This window comes from Tamandua tetradactyla, chromosome 4 (assembly GCF_023851605.1).
Source record: "Tamandua tetradactyla isolate mTamTet1 chromosome 4, mTamTet1.pri, whole genome shotgun sequence".
NCBI lineage: Eukaryota > Metazoa > Chordata > Mammalia > Pilosa > Myrmecophagidae > Tamandua > Tamandua tetradactyla.
The window spans coordinates 141723359-141737422 of record NC_135330.1 but is presented as its reverse complement, the minus strand read 5'-3'; positions in this window follow the sequence as shown (position 1 = coordinate 141737422).

Below are 14064 nucleotides of genomic sequence, written 5' to 3'. Positions count from 1 at the left end.
CCTTTCTGCATCTCCAAACATCAGGGTCTAAGCCAACTCTGAGCACTAAGCCGAGGTGTGCCAGGCTGCTGAGCTCTGCTTTTAAGCCTCCAGCTAATTAAATTAAATGTCATTCATTGGAGAAGGCACCTGCTTAGTGGACGACAGATGTAATCAGCCATAGATGAATTTCACATGCTGATGATTTAAGTCCACACAGCAGAACAACTGTGCACCATCATCTGGCCAAGTTGACACCTGAACCTAACTACTACCCCACTCCAAAGGAGAGTAATACTTCCTATGAAAGGATAGTTTTCATTAATTATAAAAAGCAAACATAATTAGAAATCAGTTATTATTAATAGATCAAGGTCTTACCTCATTTTCCCACACTTCTTATATGTATATATATATGAATATAAGCATATATGTGTGAATGTGTATGTGTATATGTGTGTGTATATATATCATATGTATTTTCCATAGAAAGTGAGAAAGATCCACTAGAACAGATATGTGTATGTTAATCAAACATATTTTCTATCTTTCCATTTTTGTTTCTCCTCTGTCTTTTATATCGAAGCAACTGAAATATTAAGTGACTTCCAGTCATAAATCTAAGCCATAACTAAATTTTAAACGGATATAGGGAGGGGCAGAAAATGGACAATAACAACTAGAATACCTATTGAAAACTTATTATGAAGAAGACTGTGATTGACTCTTTGCATGTGTCATTTCATTTAACATAAACAATATATTCTGGATTTCCTTGCCACCATGGTCATCAAATAGCAGAATTTGTGTTATGACATGGATTTAATGGCTCAGGGATTTGCATCAAGTATCTAGACAAGAAGAATAAAAGGCCAATTTGTGTTTTAATCAACAGGTTTTTAAAACCTCCTTATATGGCACTTAGTGTTCTGAAGTACACCTGCCTTTTTCAGTTTGGTAAACACCCCAGCAATTGCCTCATCAAACACTAGGGAGGAAATGGTCATTGAATTTATTTTGGTTGAAGGGGACTTCGTGGGCTTCTTGCATCTGTACTTTAATATGTCATAAATGTTATTTTAAAATTGAAAAGATAAATATTGTATAATACTGAGAAAAGGACTTGAGAACTTCCTCTAAATCCCCTACAATAGGGCAGGCCATGGTGGCTCAGCAGGCAAGAATGCTTGCCTGCCATGCCAGAGGACCTGGGTTGGATTCCCGGTGCCTGCCCATGTAAAAAAAAAAAAAAACAAATCCCTTACAATACATACCGTAAATGTAAAACTTTTCACAAACTTTAAATGAAAGAAAAAAGCATTTCAATTGAAATCCAAAACATGGTATGTATATATCTATGCATATGTAATGTACATATGCATATTATGTGTATATACATATATATATACACATGTATACATATAAATATACATACACATATATATACATATATATACATATATGTATGTGTGTGTGTATATATATGTCTTGGGCAGAGAAAATTGATTTGTGGGGAGATCTCTGAAACATCTTCAGGATTTTGAATAAGAGTAACAAAACCTACAAAGTTTAGGTTAGTAAATACACTGAATGATCTTGGAATGAAATTAGTGGCTTATCCTTTCATCCATAATATTTCTTGATTCTGGCTGAATACTGTTAACTTTTGAAATCTGGACACCTTTTAGATATAACTTCATATATTAAGGGTAGGATTTTATCAATTACTAAAGTGCCTATTTTATATGATTTTCTCACATAATCTCATTTTTAAAAGGCAGTTGTTCTTAACCATGTTTTACAGATGATGAAAATAAAGTTCAGGAAAATTAAGTCATTTTTCTAAGGTTCACACAACTTCATTAAGTTGCAGAGTTCAAATATGAACCCAGATCTTTCTGATTCTAAAACCTGAGTCTTGCCATCTGCTGCTGCTTCTCAGAGTCACCTGAATCTGCTGTACTGCCTCTGAAATGCCCATGAAAGAACAAGCAGCCATATTATAAAGACCTTCTGCTCTTTACTTCTAAAATGTGTATTCTAAATTGGGATTAAAATTATTTTATGCATGTGTTTTCAAGTAGAATATTCCACTAGCTGAAACATCTCTCTGTACATTTCCTAAGTTATTTTTAATTGAACATTATCACGCTTTTCCAAACTAGAATACATGGTCAGAGACAAATGCGTTTCATTGAATTATTACACATGACAAATCTGCATGGGTAAATTTGCTTCTGGGGGAACTGGTGACAAAAATACTCCTTGCCCATTGCTTCAAAAACACTCAACCCAAAGCACTTTCAGTTCTAGCAGTGACTCTGTGGGCTATGACTCTGCAGGGATTGTTGCCCACCACAGGAATGCCTTTTAGGGTGTGTAGTGGATGGAGTAGGTCAGGGTGCTGGGCTGTGGGACAGGGTCAGAATCCGTGAACAGGCTGTGCTGTCTTGTACAAATCGCTGGCTGTAGCTATTTCATGTAAAACCAGTGAACAGCAAAGGACCAGTTGCCTCAAAGTGTGGGCTTGTGGTTTGTTTATTTGTTTATTTTGTTTAATGAATTATTCCTTTTCAATAATCAAGGTTCTCACTGGTTCCAGGAGGAACAGTGGAATTAGAGCTCCCTAATGCTAACCAAGGGAGCCCATTGCCCTTGACAATGACCTTGGTGAGACTGTGTATTCTATCACCATTCCGCCGGGAAAGTAGAAATGTGATTCTGTTCCGATTGTCCTTTACCTATCTGAAATGGCACAAATAAAAAGTTCTGATGTCACACAGAGAACGCTTATCACTAAAAAGAAATATGAAATACTATAAAAATGCTTTTGTTTATGTCGATTCAATTTTCAGAGGCTAGAAACCCTTAAACCTAGACAAGGCACTCTTGGAATGTAAAGTAACTTTCTGAAAAAAAATATTCACTGAAGATCTTTTTAAATTCAACTTATTATTTAAGCTTGTGAGAGCTTGAGTGAGGATGAAGACAAAAACTTAAGAAGGCAGTTTCTCATCACAGTCTACTTAGAGAAACAGGACAAATACATAAAGAAATAGACCATCAAACCAAATTTATGTAAGAAACTGAGACTTCTAAGTGGATGAGCAGTAGGATCAGTAACAAAAAATCATGAGTTTTCCGACCATGGTTATCAGTTTAGAAAAATAAAAGTCATCCCAAAGCGTATTTCAAAATTCCATAAGTTAACCCTCTATTCTATGTCTCCATACACTTCGGAAAGACTGAATTTTCTCTTTGCTCCTGGTACTTTTATTTTTATTGTTTAATAATCAGTTATTTTATTGTTTAATAATCTAGGAAGTAGACGGATAAATTAACATTGACTCCTTCCCCCTTCCCAGACTTCCCCACAAACCCTTCCTCTTGTGAGCAATGTTCTGAACTAAAATGATTATTCACAAGGTAAAACAAATTATTTTATGCCACTCCCAGATATTGTAACACTGTAAGTTCATCCAGTGAACACAGGTTTTGGAATTTTTTATTCAATATCTCATATTGTCAATTCAGATAAAAGTATTAAAGACATTTTGAATTTTAATAACTTGCATGCTTTCTGTCAATTTTTCTCCGAAGTATACAGATCTAATGTAATAATGAAAACAAGTAACAAAATCAGATTTTTTAGATAGTAGATTGTATTTCATCCCCGAATTTAAAATTTTGGTTTAAACGCTTTGCAAACATATAATAGAAATTCATGTTTCCAAGGTTCTATATTGAATGATGTGTTCTCTGAAGCTGGCATATGCAGAAAAGAGGCTCTTAAGGGGATCCAAGCTGGCTGCCAAGCTTCTACATCCACTTTATGGATTCCTGAAATGTCAAGTTTTGACCTTCACAGGAGATATTTCCAAAGAAACGTATATAGTAAAACCATACCTTGGGATACACATCTATGGAGAACCCCAAACTAGCACATAGAATATATCATAATAGAGAGAGCAAGCTATTTGGAGGAAGAAGATTTCGTTTCAGCTCAAGCTCCCAATCTCATTGGCAGATCACTAACCTCTCAGGTCTCAGTTAACACAACTCCTCTACCTGTCTCTGACAATGGTTTTGCTCATCAAATAAAATACTATGAAGTTAAGATCAAAATAAGGCATCGATAGAAATACTCAAGAGGGTAAAAGTGGATATGGCAAGAGATTGGCACATTTCTTACTCCTTAATCTCTTGGCTTTAATTCCATAGCAAAATGTTTATTAAATGCCTGCTAAGTTCCACTGATAAGCACTGGACATACACAGATAAAAATGACATGGGGGCGGGCAGAGTTCTCATCTGCCATGCTGGAGACTTGGGTTCAATTCTGGTACCTGCCCATTTGAAAAAAAAAAAAGTGAGAAAAATGACATGGACCCTGACCTGAAGCAGCAATGAAATTACATGATCTGAATTGGGTTTTCTGGCTGCTATGCACTAGAGGGTGGGAAAGGTAGAAGCTGAGATGCCTGGTTTATGGACTATTGTATCAATTTAGGTGAGAAATGATGGTGGCTTGGCCAAGGGTGGTGTTGTAAGTAGTGAGAGGTCAACTATGATGAGGATGGAAGACTGAGTCTTGGATTGAGCATGGTAAAAAGAGAATTGGTATCCTTGATATACAGGCAAAGCTCAATAAAAGCAAGGAGAAGAAATAGCATCCTATAAAGAGACTGAATATATGAGAGGATTACTTATAAGATAATGAGAATCCCACAGGGCCTATTGGAAAGATTTGGGATGGAGGTCAACAGTAGAAGGAAAAGTAAGTGGGAAAATAGCACCAGGTTGAGAGAGGCTTGCTTTGTGGATGATGGATGAAGGCCTCAGTGGCATGGCTACCTGAAAGAAAGGCGTGGTGCCTGCAGAGATGCATTCCAAGTATGTAGGGGAGAAAGTCTTCTGTCTCCACAGTTGTTCAATTCCATGCAAAATCAACTGTTCTCTATTTGGCTCAGGGACTAAGATAAATGTAATAGAATTGATTGCAGTAAGAAGCTGAGCTCCTGAACAGGGTTTTTGCCAGGTACTTGAGCAGGGGGGTGGATTATATATACTTAAAGTAATTATTTATTGAATACCTACTCTGGTCTGCCACATTTAATCCTCACAATAAAAACCCAAAAGTAGATATTATCATCACATTTAAAGATGACAAAAATGAGTTACCCATTTTCACAATCATTAAGTGATAAATTAGGATTCAGACACTTCCATGGAAGATGGTGGAGTAGGGAACTCCAGGACTCAGTCTTTCCACCAAAACAACTATTAAACGTGCAGGAACTGTCTAAAACAACTATTTTGAAACTCCAGAGGTCAGAAGAATACTGTACAACATCCAGGGAAGAGAAGGATGGAAGACGCTGATAAATTTCAGTAAAGAACTATAAATTGCTATTTCCCCATGGCAGTCACTGGCTCTCATCCCTCATTCTTGCAGCAGGCCACTGTGGGTCACAATCCCTGGCTAGCTGCTGGTGACAGAAAGGGATATAAAAACCCTCTTCTCCAAGAGCAGGGGTGGACACGGACAATCACTGATCACTGCTTTCGATTACTGAGTTCAGATCACTTTAGTCCTCTCTGAGGGCAGCTGTTGTTTCAACCTGTTCCAGACAAAGGCACAGATGACTGTTTCAACCCCATCCTGACAAAGGCTGGGGTAGCTACCATTTCAACAGTGTTTCACTGTATCACCAGACAGGGTCCGAGGGGGTGGAGATTTAAAGACACAGCACTTCATCAGGGCTGTGGGGGACAGTTAGTTGAGGGCTGCATTTGTTGGGCAGGCTAGGAAAGCTCAGCTTTAGGTACCTGTCACAAAAGCTTCTGGAGCCCTTCCTGATCCCCTCCTCTGGACAGTTTGAAGCCAGCTTGCACCCCATTCATGGGTTCCTGGCCATGCTTTGGCTGGAAAAGACTGATTTGGAAAAGTCCTCTTCAGGGTGACACCCACCCCCCCACCCCACCCCCCCACCCCCCCCACCCCCGTCCAGAATTTGCCCCCAGGCAACAGCAGCATAAGACAATGAAAAGAGTGTAAAAACTATTGTGTAAACAGTCTGGGATAAAGGCCTGCCACTGACAAATACATGGAAAAGGGAGATCTGTCTCCTGGGAAAGGGAGGGGACAACTAAACTTGTAAACAGGGGAATTACAAAACAACCAACAAGCAAAAGCCCAGGAGAAGACAGAGGGCAAGAAAGACCGAAACCCCTGCACACTGCATTCCCTTGTGCAGGCCTTCCTGATAGGAGGGCTGAAGTTCAGGAAGGTCTCTCTCTTATCACCATCTGGTTCACAACCCAAGAAACAGATATCCCAGGGAATAAGTTGCAGAGATAACATTTTAAAATATTAAAACATGTAGTGTGCAACAAAAGATCATAAGACAAAGAAACGGGAAATGATAGGCCCATCCAAAAGAAGAGATCAGCACCACTAGACTAGCCCTATAAGCAATGCTAAATTGAGTTCTTCAGACTAAAAGGAAAGGACACTAGACAGTGGATCAAAGCAGCATAACAAAACAAAGACCTGTGGTAAAGCTAACATTTGGGTAACTGTAGATGTCAGTATAATTGTACTGAATTGTTTGGTATGTAACTCCACTTCCTACTTGCTACAGGTGCTAAAATGCATATGAATAAAAAGTAATGATAAATCTAGGTTTTTGGGTGGACAATATATAAAGATATAAATGATAACAAGTATAAAAAAAAGGTAGAGGAAAGAGAGGAGTGTAGTATGTGCATGCTACTGAAGTTAAGTTGGTATCAAACCAACTATAATTATTATATATTTAGGTTGTTAAATTTTAACCCTATGATAAAACACAAGGAAAACTGATGAAAATTAAATCCAGATAAAGTGAGAAGCCACTTAATATGGTACAACACCAAAAGGCAAATAAATATTAAAGTAGGCTTTAATGGAAGTAAGGGACGAAACAGCAGATAAAAGTCCTGTATTTTCAGTAGTGACTTTAAATATAAACAGATTAAATTCTCTAGTCAAAAGACAGAGATTGACAGAATGGATTAAAAAGCATGACCCAACCGCATGCTATCTACCAGACACTTGCCTTAAAGTCAAAGATACAAGTAGGTTGAAGGTGAAACGAATGAAAGAAATATACCATGTAAGTAGTAACCAAAAGAGAGCTGGGGTGGCTATATTAATATTGGATAAAATAAACTTTGAGTCAAAAACAATTACTAGGAATAAGAATGTTATTTTGTACTGATAAAGGTGACAATTCAATGGGAAGATGTAACAATTATAAATATATATGTTCCAAACGGAAGAGCTCCAAAATATTTGAAGGAAATAATAAGGGATTTGAAGAGAGATATTCTCAGCTCTACATTAATAGTGGGAGATTTTAACATGCCACTCTCAATAACATCTAGTCAGATGATCAATAAGGAAGCACAAGAATTGAGTGGTACAATAAACAACTAGACTTAGCAGACATATATAGAATACTATGCCCAATAAAAACAGAATACACATTCTTCTAGAGTGGACATGCATCATTCTCCAGGATAGACCATATGTTGGGTCAAAACAAGTCTCAACAAATTCATATATATTGTTATCATTAATGTATATTCCCTAATCACAAGGGAATGAAGCTAGAAATAATAACAAAAATGGAAAACCACAAACATGTCAAAATTAAACAACATACTCTTAAACAAGCAATGGTTTAAAGAGGAAAGCAGAAACAGAATTAGGAATTATCTTGAGGTGAATGAAAGTGAAAATACAACCTACCAAAACTTATGGGATGCTGCAAAGGCAGAGCTGAGAGGGAAATTTATAGCTCTAAATATCACATTTAAAAAGAAGAGGGCAGGCCATGATGGCTTAATGGCAGAGTTCTCGCCTGCCATGCCAGAGACCCAGATTCAATTCTTGGTGCCTGCCCATGTAATAATAATAATAATAAAAAGAATAAAGGCTACATGAGGAAGAACAAAGGTTTTATTTGTAAAAAAAAAAAAAAAAAAAAGAAAGAAAGAAAGATCTCAAATCAGGGTCCTAACTTCAAAAATGGAAGAACTAGAAAAAAAAAGCAAACTAAGCCCAAAGTGAGCAGAAGGGAGGAAACAGTAAAGATTAGAATGGAGGTAAATGAAATATAAAACAAACAAATAAACAAAATCATAGGGAGAATCAACAAAACCAAATGTTGGTCCTTTATAAATATCAATAAAATTGACAAAACCTTAGCTAGACTGACAAAGAAAAAAAAAAGAGAGAGAGGATACAAATAACGAAAATCAGAAATGAAGAATAGGACATTACTACCAACACTGCTGAAATATAAAGAACAGTAAAAGAATTCTATGAACAACCGTATGCCAATAAATTTGATAACCTAAATGAAATGGACAAAATCTTAGTAACATATAGACTACCAACATTGATTCAAGAAGATATGTAAGATTTCAACAACCAATTATTAGTAGAGATTGAATCAGTAATCAAAAACTTCCCAACAAAGAAAATTACAGGACTAAATGGCTTCACAGGGGAATTCTACCAAACAGTCAAAGAAGATTTAACTCCAACTCTGTTCAAGCTCTTCAAAAAAATTTGTAGAAGGGCTAGCATTCCCTAACTTATTCTATGAGGTCAATATCACCTTTATCTCAAATCTGGATAAAGATACCACAAGAAAAGAAAACTAAAGACTAATATATCTTATAAATTTAAGATGCAAAATCCTCAACAAAATGCTATCAAACTGAATCCACCAGCATATTAAAAGAATTATATACCATGACCAAGCAGGATTTATTCTGGTATGCACCACATTAACAGAATAAAGTAAGAAACCACATGATTATTTCAATTGATTCAGAAAAAGCATTTGATGAAATATAGCACCATTTATTGATAAAAACACTTAGATCACAAAGTATAGAAGGAACATCCTCAATATGTTAAAGGACATATATGAGAAGTCCATGATAGCATCCTACTCAATAGTGAAAGAGTGAAAACTTTCCCTATGAGATCAGAAACAAGACAAGAATGCCCACTATCACCACTATTATTTAACATTGTACTAGAAGTTCTTGCCAAAGTGATTAGACAAGAAAAAGAAATAAAAGGCATCAAAAATGGAAAGGATGAAGTAAAACTTTCCCTATTTGCAGAGGACATGATCCTTTGTAAAGAAAATACTGAAAAAATCCACAGCTAAGCTCCCAGAACTAATAAATGAATTCAGCATAGTGGTAGGGTACAAGATCAATAGCCAAAAATCAGTGGTGATTCTATACACAAGCAGTGGTAATCAGAAAAAGTAATCAAGAAAAAAATGCCATGCACAATAGAAACTAAAAGAATCAAATATATCAGAATAAATCTAGCCAAAGATGTAAAGCACTTGTACACAGAAAACCACAAAACTTTTCTAAAAGAAGACCTAAATAAATGGAAGTATATTCTGTGGTCATGATTTGAAAGACTAAATATTGCTAAGATGTCAATCCTACCAAATCATTTTATAGGATATACATTTTTCTCTAGTGCTCACGGAACATTCTCCAGGATAGATCATATGCTGGGGCACAAAACAGATGATAATACATTTTAAAAGGATTTAAATTATTCAAAACACCATCTCTGACCATAATGGAATGAAGCAGGAAATCAATGACCACAAAAGAAACAGAACTTTCACAAATATATAAAGGTTAAACAGCACGCTCTTAAACAACCAGTGGGTCAAAGAAGAAATTGCAAGAGAAATTAGTAAATATCTGAAGACCAACAAAAATGAGAACACAACATATCAAAACCTATGGGATACAGCAATGGTGGTGCTGAGAGGGAAATTTATAATATAAAATATATAATATAAAATGCATACATTTTATACATTCAATGCCATACCAATCAAAATTCCAATAGCCTTTTTAGATATGGGAAAGTCAATCATCAAATTTATATGGAAGGATCAGAGGCTCCAAATATCTAAAGCCATCTTTAGCAATTGTGACTAATGCCACTATGAACATCAGTATGCAAATAGTGGAACATTCACATGCTCCAATAGTAAAACTTGCTATAAAGCCACAGTAATCAAAACAGCATGGTTCTGGCAGATGACATATAGACCAATGGGTTAGAATTGAGAGCTCAGAGGGTGGTACGACAGTGGCTCATTGGCAGAATTCTCGCCTGGCATGCCAGAGACCTGGGTTCAATTCCCAGTGCCTGCCCGTACAAAAAATAAATAAAAATTTAAAAAGAATTGAGAGCTCTGAGATCAAACCTCATATTTATGGCCAAATGATTTCTGACAAGGTGGCAATGACCACTCAGTTGGGAAATAACAGTCTCTTCAACAAAAGGTGCTGGGAAAAGTGATCTCCATTTACAAAAAAAGGGGGGGAAGGGACGATGCCCTACCCCACACTATATTAAAAAATCAACTCAAAATGGATTAAAGGCCTTAATATATGAGCTAGAACTATCAAGCTTCTAGAAGAAAACATAGGAAAGTATATTCAGGACCTTGTGTTAGGTAATGGTTTCTTAGACTTTACACCTAAATTATAAGGAATAAAAGATAAAATAGATAAATGGGACAACATCAAAGTTAAAAACTTTTGTTCCTCAAAGGACCTTATCATGAAAGTAAAATGACATTCTACACAATGGGCAAAAATATTTGGAAACCACATATCCAGTAAAGGATTATTATCTAGACTATATAAAGAAATCATTCATTCAACTTAACAAAAAGACAAACAATCCAAGTTAAGATTGGCCAAAGATTTGAATGGTCATCTCTCCAAAGAAGACATACAAATGTCCAGAAAGCACATGAAAAGATGTTCAACATCATCAGCCATTAGGAAATGAAAATCAAAACCACTGTGACATGACATTTCACACCCACTAGAATGGCTGCTATTAAAGAAAATGACAAATATCGGAAAGGATATGAGGAAATAAGAACATTCATTCGTTGCTGGTGGCAATATAAGATGATGCAACTACTTTGGAAGACAATTTGGCAGTTCCTCAGAAATCCAAATACAGAGCTACCATATGACCCGGCAATCCCACTGCTAGGTTTATAGCCAAAAAAACAATATTTGCATATTGCTGTTCATAATAGCATTAGTCACAACTGCTAAAAGATAGAAGCAGCCCAAGTGTCCAGTAATTGATCAATGAATAAATAAAATTGGGTACATGCATATAATGGAACATTATGCAGCCATAAAAAGGAATGAAGTCTCATACATATGACAACATGAATGAAACTTGAAGAGAATCGTGTTGAGTAAATTAAGCCAGACACAAAAGGACAAATATTGTATGATCTTCACTGATTTGAAATTAGAATTAGAACAAGCAAACTCATACATTCACAATCTAGAATTCAGGTCAAAAGGGGATGGGGTGGGGATAGGGAAAGGAAAGTTAAGGCTTAAATGTACAGGATTCCTTGGTGGTGCAAAGGTGGCTCAGTGGCAGAATTCTTGCCTGTCATGCTGTAGACCAGGGTTCAATTCCGGGAGCCTGCCCATGCAAAAAAAAAAAAAAACAGAATGTACAGGGTTCCTATCTGAATGATGGAGATGTTTGGTAATGGATGGTGGTGATAGTAGCACTACATTGTGAATACAATAACAGCACTGAAAGACAGAGCTGAGAATAACTAACAGGGGAAATGTTAGATTATATATATGGTAACAGAATTAAAAGTTTTTAAAAAATCCATGGAACTGCACTATACAAACAGTGACACCTAAGTTAAACTGTGGATTTTAATAATTAATAGTACCATTAATGTGCTATTATCAACTATAAAAAATGCTCCATATTGATGCAAGTTTGTTGTGTTGGGGTGGTATACGGGAATCCTGTATTTTATGCATGATTGTCCTATAAAACCACAATGTTTCTAATTAAACAATTAATTAATTAGAAATGTTAAAAGCTTCAAAAAAATAAAAGCAGCTAGGATTCAAGTCCCATACTCTTTGCATTATACTTTGAAGGGTCACGAAGGCACATCTCCTTCGAGAGAATGAAGAGTAAAGATTAGCTTAAAATACAACATTAGGAACAAAGGGGAACAGGCCTAGAATAGTCCCTTTAAGAGATGGAAGTGTGTTGGGTTTAGTTTAGGTTTTCAGCCTTCCACACCAGTACTTGTAGCTCACTCAGGTTCAGCCAGTGGTTGTTAGCAGCTCACAGGTTATTCCCAGGAACTCATGAAAAATTGCAAAGTAACAGATACCTTCTAAATTTTAGAATCTGAAACAAGGATTTATTATTTTAGATGACTTTCCAAGTGTTAGCATGAGCAAATAATTTTCTTTAATTAAGACTATCATCATAATAAGCTCTTACCTCTTCCGAATTCTCACTCTCTGAAGTCTGACAGGAATAAAAAACTGTTGCCATACTGCACCCCGCCAGTACTTCCTCATTTTTACAAGCAGCTGTGCACACCATGGGGTTCAGGAAAACATAGAATTATTGCCAAGCACATTTTGGACCTGTGCACCTGAATATTCAAAGCCTGAATAATGAATCCAGGAGTCAGAGGACTTTTTGTGACTGGGATTTCACTCCTCAAAATGAATTTTTAAGAATGTTTAAGGCAGCAATTTGTTGCATATTATATATTCTTACCTTGCTTTAAAGCTTTTTTTCCTGGAGGATACTACCCACATAATGTCACACAAGGGTAATAGATGATCAACTATTTGATGATCATCTCCAAGAAACTAAGAATCCAGGGAATAGAGCCATTTTATTATTTTTGGTGAATACATAGTTTCACCCAAACTTGCAATTCGAAAGGAGTTTGTTTTGTTTTGTAAGAGGCCTGCATTATTTTAACATGCGAATCCCTTGAACATAATGATCCACTGTATTTAAGATTGAGTGGTCTCATCTACTAAAGGTTCTTAATATTTGATGATGGATATCAAATGGTATTACAATCACTCACTAGGTGCAGAACACCAGTGTTTGATTCCTTTCATTTTGCTGCTCTACCAATTTAAAGAAGACCATGAAAATTGATTAAGCGCTAACATGTAATCTAGTGTGACTTAGTTACCAAGTTTCTTAATTTGGGGGACAGTTCTGATTTTAAATAATTTCCATTTAAGTAAAATCAAATTGTAATAATACACATCCTAGATTTAACTTCAGACAACATTAGAGCCATAGGATGAGTAAAAATGTTAGAGATTTGGAGTCCCAAGGAAATTCTCATTTAAGCTCTGTCACTGATTTCTGTGTGATCTTGGTCAAGGTAATAACATTTCTATTTTATATTTCTTATCCATTAAGTAAAACAAGTGATCTAGTTCCTCTCCAAATATCCACACTATTCTCAAATCTTATGTGCATATAATATTTGATGGGATATAGCATTTAATACTATTTCTGGGATTTAAAAAAAAAAACAGTGTTTTAGAACATAAGTCTAGCTTCTATTGATTTGCTCTCCCAAATTATATTATTTTCATTCCAGTCCAATTTGTGACTCCTTTCCAGTTAAATCTTGAATTGTTTCTGCTATATAGTGTCGTTTCAAAATTTTCACCATCTCGTATACAAAGTATGACAAAATGATCTATAGCAAAATGTATAGGAGAAAGATAACATTCCTCAGACATGGATATTTCTGAATCTTATCCAAGTAGACAGGTAAAATAAACTTAGGGAAAAGAAAACTGACATTTAAAATTGGTGGAGATACAAGTATTTTTGCAGAAATAACAGCTTTTACTTCCACAGCAATCTGTCTCTTTTTCTCTCTTCCAAATACATGAAAAAGGCATTTTGAGTTACTGATTAACTTTAATATAGTGATCTTTGGTTCTGTCTAAGGTCCATGAAATTGACTAAATTTCTGTCTACCAAAGAGAAAGCTAAGAAATTGAACACCTTTTTTTAAAAAAAGACTGAATTTTCTATTATCCTGATATAGCAACCCAGATCTCATTTGGTTGGACTGTGTTTTTATTTGTTTCTTTTCCCAAAGAAATTGAGAACTTTAGAGGAGTTGATTA